The sequence below is a fragment of the Jaculus jaculus genome, chromosome 15, assembly GCF_020740685.1.
Source record: "Jaculus jaculus isolate mJacJac1 chromosome 15, mJacJac1.mat.Y.cur, whole genome shotgun sequence".
Taxonomy (NCBI): domain Eukaryota; kingdom Metazoa; phylum Chordata; class Mammalia; order Rodentia; family Dipodidae; genus Jaculus; species Jaculus jaculus.
Genome location: NC_059116.1, coordinates 47,470,865 through 47,477,274, shown reverse-complemented (window position 1 = coordinate 47,477,274; position 6,410 = coordinate 47,470,865).

Below are 6,410 nucleotides of genomic sequence, written 5' to 3'. Positions count from 1 at the left end.
GGCACAAGGTGTGCCATGGCAAGACATTGGGAGCTTGATTGTGTTTGTGCATGTACTTGGGTGTGTGAGTGCGGATCTCTCTCTTTAACTCCGAGCATTCAGCCATAGAGGCTTTGCCATTATGTCTTAATCCCAATCACCTCCTGAAGGCCCTACCTCTAGACATTGTACTTGGGTCAAGTTCTCCTCCTGTTAATACTTCACAATGAACATTAAGCTCCAACGTGAGTCAGAACAGAGAGAAACCCTCTCAAAAGACCAAGAAAAGTAAACCCAGGGAGGAAGCTGCTCTCCTGAATCTGCAGGGGTGGCTCTGGCTTGGTTTCTGGGAGGGGTACAATTTGTTCACCCCCCTCAGCCTGCCTCCCTGTGGTGGCATCTCTTTGGCTTTGGCTTGGTTTCTGGAAGGGGTATGATTTGTTCATCCCCCTCAGCCTGTCTCCCAGTGGTGGGTGTCTCTCTGCATCCATTTCCCTGGAGCTCACCCCAGGCATTGTGACTCCTTAAGGAATAGTGTCTATACAGTGAGACTTTAGGAGAAAGCAGATTCTCTGCCTTGCCTGAGGCCTGCCTTTTGGGAGCTGGTCACCTCTTTGAATAACTGACCCTGGGGATGATTGTTACTCCCCTGGGAGGCTGCAGGTACTTCCAGGGACAAGACTTTTGCCCTGCAGACCACCACATGACACTAGAATTTAATAATCAGCACAAGGTATATTGTTGTCCTTACTATGCAGAACAGAATATTCCCCCATCCCTCTTCATAAAGGTAAGAATATTGATTTAGAAGTGAGAGCACATGATCACTTAAACTCCAGCTCAGTCTTACCTTACACGAAATTCCTAATTTGTATGATTGTGGAAATTTGGAGTAGAATTAATCTGCCAATTTATCAGCATTTTGACTGTAAAGATATTTTACTTCTGAGTCCTTTCTTATCAACACCTTTGTTATCAGTGCACACCAAAGTAAGAAGCAACAGATTTAAGGCAAAGCAAAAATGCCCAAGGCTGTTAGAGGACTGATGGTTGTGAGGCTACCAAGTACTTATGACTTCCCTACTGTAGAGTATACAGATCTGGGCCTGCTCAGTCACCTTAGAAATAAATATACCTCACACAGTGCTTAAAGCATATGCTATACTGATCTCAACAAAGGCTTAATATGACCTACCATTCTGGGGCAGATCCAAGGGAATTATGGCTGAGAGACCAATCACATAGGTGTATTAGATAATTTTCTTTTCACTGTGACAGAACACCTGACAGAAACAACTCAGTTTTGGCGCATGGTTTCAAAGGATGAAGATGCAGTCTACCATGGCAGCGAAGGCTTGTTAGCATTGATGGCAGTGGGAGTGTAAGGTAGCTTGCTTGTGTCTTCATGACTAATCAGGAAGCAGAGTTAACTTGGGACTGAGGATGGCTTTAATCCATAAGCCCCACCCCTACAGCCCTAGGGCTTTGCCAGTTTAGCCTCATGTCCTGAAGTTTCCACAGTGTCCCTGAACAATGCCACCAGCTGGGATCCAAGTGTTCGCATGCATGAGCCTGTGGGGAGACATTTCACATAGTTGGAGAGGAGAGGATATTGACATAAAAGAAACTGGATTTTAGGGCTGGAGTATATAGCTCAGTGGGTAAAATGATTGTCATAGGGACCTGAGCTGGGGTCCCCAGAGCCCTCATAAAATGCTGAAAATGTTGGTGCACGTCTGTAATCCCAGTGCTGGAGTAGGCTCACTGGATAGCTAGTCTAGTTGAATTGGTGAGCTCTAGGTTTTGCGACAGACCTTAAGGTTGAGAGTAACTGGAAGACACATGATGTTGACTTCTGGTCTTCAAATTTATCTGCACCTGCAAACACTTGCATGCATGTACTCACACAAATGTGCACCCACCCACAAACATATCAACATGTATACATACATGTAGGCACACTACATGTGCACACACACACACATGCAAACAAGAAACTGGCTTTTATTAAGTAGTAGATAAGTCAGATTATGTATGAAGCCTGTACTCATAGATTCATAACTTCCACTTTCCAGATGGGGCAAGTGTAATCATTAACTGGAAGTCCAAGTTCGTCATTCAGAGTGGTTGGAGGTGTCAGAACTAAACTTATATAGCAACCAATCTCATATTAAAACACTGCTTTTAAAAAAAAATAAACTTTTTTCTATGACAACTTTAGTAATTATAGATAATATGCCATGCTAATTCCCTCACCTCCCCCACTTTCATGAATTCACTCTTGATCGTACCCCCTCCCTCTATCAATTAGTCTCTTTTTTATTTTGATGGCATCATCATTTCCTCCTATTGTGAGGGTCTTGGGAAGGTAGTACTAGTCACTGAGAGCTCATGGATATCAAGGCCAATTTGTGTCTGAATAATTGCATTGTAAGCAGTCCTACCCTTCCTTTGGCCTTCCATTCTTTCTGCCACCTCCTCCACAATGGATGCTGAGTCTTGGAAAGTGTGACAGAGATGTTTCAGTGCTGAAATCTCCTCTGTCACTTCCTCTCAGCACTATGGTACCTTTTGGGTCACCCCAGAGCTTATTGCCATCCGAAAAGAGCAGATTCTCTAACCAAGAGTGAGAACATCATTAATATATGGGCATGAGAGTTAAGAAAAGTGCTTACAGGACAGTTTGGTGAGCATAATATATGCATTTAGCCAGAAAAGAGCTGGTGTTTCATTCCTAGGGCTTATAATCTCCCCTGCTACAGGCTTTTGATTACGTTACATACCAGGCTGGGTTTCCAATCCAATTAGAGTGTGGTTGGTTTTCCCCACAACAGACATGCCATTATTGCACCTGGCTGGCCAGACTCAAGACTTGCAGTGTCCATTATCACCGCTGATGACTTCTGTCTTCCATAGGGCTGCATACGGTGCAGCTTTTTCCAGCTTTCTGACAGCTGGTCTATAGGAAGAAGGTTTTCAGCTCCAGCTTGATTTCTCAGAAACCTTGCAGCCAAAGCATGTAAACGAAGGCTTTTACTTTCACATAAACATATTGTAAAATATTTTAACTAGATAGAAGATTTCAGAGGATATGTTCTCATAATCTTATTTTAGATATTAATATTTTGCTTATGATCATGTTATATGTTTTCTTGCACATGTGTGCATGTGGAGGGAGGCCAGAAGAAACCTTGGGTGTCAGCTTCAGAAGTGCTATCTACTACTTTTGAGATAGAGTCTATCATTGGCCTAAAGCTCATCAGTTAGACTAGAATGACTGGCCAGCAAGCTCCACGTATCATCTTGTCTCTGCCTTCTCAGCACTAGGATTACTGGGTTGTACTACCATGCCCAGAAGACATTTTTATGTGGGCATTGAAGATCCAAACTCAAGTCTTTATGCTTGTGCAGTGATCACTTTACCCACTGAGCCATCTCACCAGCATCTTGCATATTTTCTAAATGGAGGTATTTGTCTTTTAAGAACAGAATTTTTTTGTGGAATCTGGATTGCATTGCAACTATCTTCATTTTATTTGTATGTGTGTTTAGTAAGTAGAAAATTTATATTCAACTTTAATAAAATCTTTGTGGTAGAGTTACTTAATATTTGAGAATATTTTTGTTAGGTTAGTGATTCATGATTTAGTTTTCATTTTTATTCATTATTACACATAGTCATTTTAATCATTCCTTCATTTATTCAATAAATATTTATTGCATACATGGAAATTGTTTAAAAGAAATTAAATTGAAAAATACAAACTATATACTTGCACACAACATGATATTTTGAAATATGTACATACACACATGTACACACATGCACATATATGCATGTATATATGCACACACATATGTATACACGCATGTTTATGTATGTATACATTTATACATGTATACATGCACACACAGTATATATATATATATATATATATACACACACATACATATATATATTTATATATACACACACGTATACTTTGTACACATGCACATGTGGACACACACATATATTCATGTACACATATGTGTATTCATGTGCATACATGCATATATATTTATACATGTACACACATTTTCTAATGGGTAAATTAAAGTAATGAACATACACATCATCTCTCCTTCATATCTTCCCTTTTCCTGTGATGAGAACATTCAGAGTCAGCAACGTTCAAGCACACAACGCACTGCTATGACCACCACTCACTGTGCTATGTAATTGATCTATTCATTGCTTTCATTCCACCCAAGTCAAATCCAGTGTACTTTGATCAACATCTCTGTGATCATCTTTTCACTGCCTCCCATCCCCTAGACCCTGGCAACTAGCCTTGTGCTCTCTGCTGCTAGGCATGAGACTTTATTAAAGTTCAAATTCATGTGTGATCATATACTACTTCTCTTTCTGTGCTTGACATTCTTCATTTAGATGAATGTCTTCCAGATTTATCTGTGTTGTTGACAACAATAAGATTTCTTTTTTTTTTTGATAGTGTAATAATATTCCCCTGTGTATATTGCATTTTTATCTATTCATCTATTGATGGATGTTTGGATTGATTCAAGATTTTGTCTATTATAGTTCTGCAATGAACAGGGGATGGCAGATGTCTCTCAGACATACTGAATTCATTTCTTTAATATATACCAGGGGAAGACTTGTTGGATCATATCATAACTGTAGTTTTAAGTTTTTGAGGATATGTTTTCCATAATGGCTATACTAACTCATGTCTTGCTCTTGAATTACTTTCCTCTTCAATTCCTAGAGAGCTTCCTGTAATGTAGCTTTCACATCTATTTGTAATTCAAAGTCTATGAATGGAATGAACAAGAAGTCTACTTCCATTTCTTCTCATGGAAGATGCTGTACCCATCACGCCTCACTTGCTGGTCCCATCTCCCCTCTGGAAGATGTCTGCTCTCTTACTTAAGCCTCTCTCTACTCATTCTCCTTGGCTTTCTTTGCAAGAGGATGCTTTGGTCTGCAAGGAAAGTACAACAGCTATTGATACTGCTTCCTCTGTCCTCTGCTAATCCCCAAACTGCTCCAAACCCTCAGTCTTTTTCATAATTATAGTTTTCAGCACAGAAGGTCCATTTCTTGATCATAATTTTAACAATCATATATTATTTGAGAGCAACTCACCTTAATTTTCTTGTGTTTGAAAGAAATAGCTATATATATATATTTCAGGGGCCTGAATGCTGAATTATCATACAGCATTTTCAGTATCTGGAAGTGGGTCGAGCTTTGTTTCTTGAAGCCCTTTTGTGTCTTTTGTGGGCCCTGTTGTATTGTGTTTATATCATTACTGTGTCATAAGCCACAGGAACTGAACACTGGCCTAGATTGTCTCTGCTCTGTAGCTCCTGTGGCCATCTCTTGTCTTCTAGATGAGAGGGAGTCAATGCTTCAAATCTTTCACATTATGTGCCTTACATCATAGTTTTCTTGTGAGCATGCATTCCTCATCTTATATTGCTTGGTTAATTATTTTTAATTTTTTAGAAAAGGAATGTGCATGGAATCTAGTCTCCGTGGATGGACTTTGCACACAACACAGTGTTGCCAGGAGTCAAGCTTGGTGCTGTGAATACTTGCTGTTTATTTGAGGGTTTTGAAGACCTCACCCTATTGTCTTGTGGCATACACTAGAATTGACTTCCACATTTGGAGTATGTCTAGATTCTTACTCTTGAGAATAGCACTGCCCTGGAACTTTTGTACTTCCTGGTGCATTTGAGTGTACACAGAGTCTGAGGATAAAGTTATGCTATATTTTAAGTAATTTTGTGCATGAAAGAATGAGTCATGGCATGGAGTCTTTAACTTGTAGCATCATGTCAGTGCTCAGAAAGGTTTGGTCCTAGCAGCATCTAGATCTCAGATCTCTGGATTAAGAATGTTTAACCTATACAGACTACAAATGTTTTTTTTTCCAATTTTCATTCATATTCTTATGTAGCAAGTCATATTTTGACATTTTCTTATGCCTTTTTTGATACTTCTTTCCATTTGACACCACTATCTGTCTCCAGAACAAAAGTGTTTTTTGTGCTTGCTTAGGAAGCACATATACTAAAAACTGGAACAAAAGTGGTTTTTTATGTAGCCTGTGTTGACTCCCCTAATGTATTGCATTTTGAGTCCTATGATCTCGAGTGGTTCATATGTTCAGCATATGCTGAGTCCCAATGATAGGTGAGTGTTCCGAGGTGTTTCCTGACAATTAGCAGAGATTTTGAGGCTTTCACCTGTGCCCTGCAAGTGGAAGAATACTCCGGCAGCAGGGCCACTGTCCAGAGGGCACACCCGCCTGTGCCCTCCCACGCCACGGTCCCCAGAGGAAGCACCTGCGCAGGGCCCTTCCGCCTTACAGAACTCAAGTCCCTGGGAAGCCTTCACATTTCTCCAGGCAGCAAAG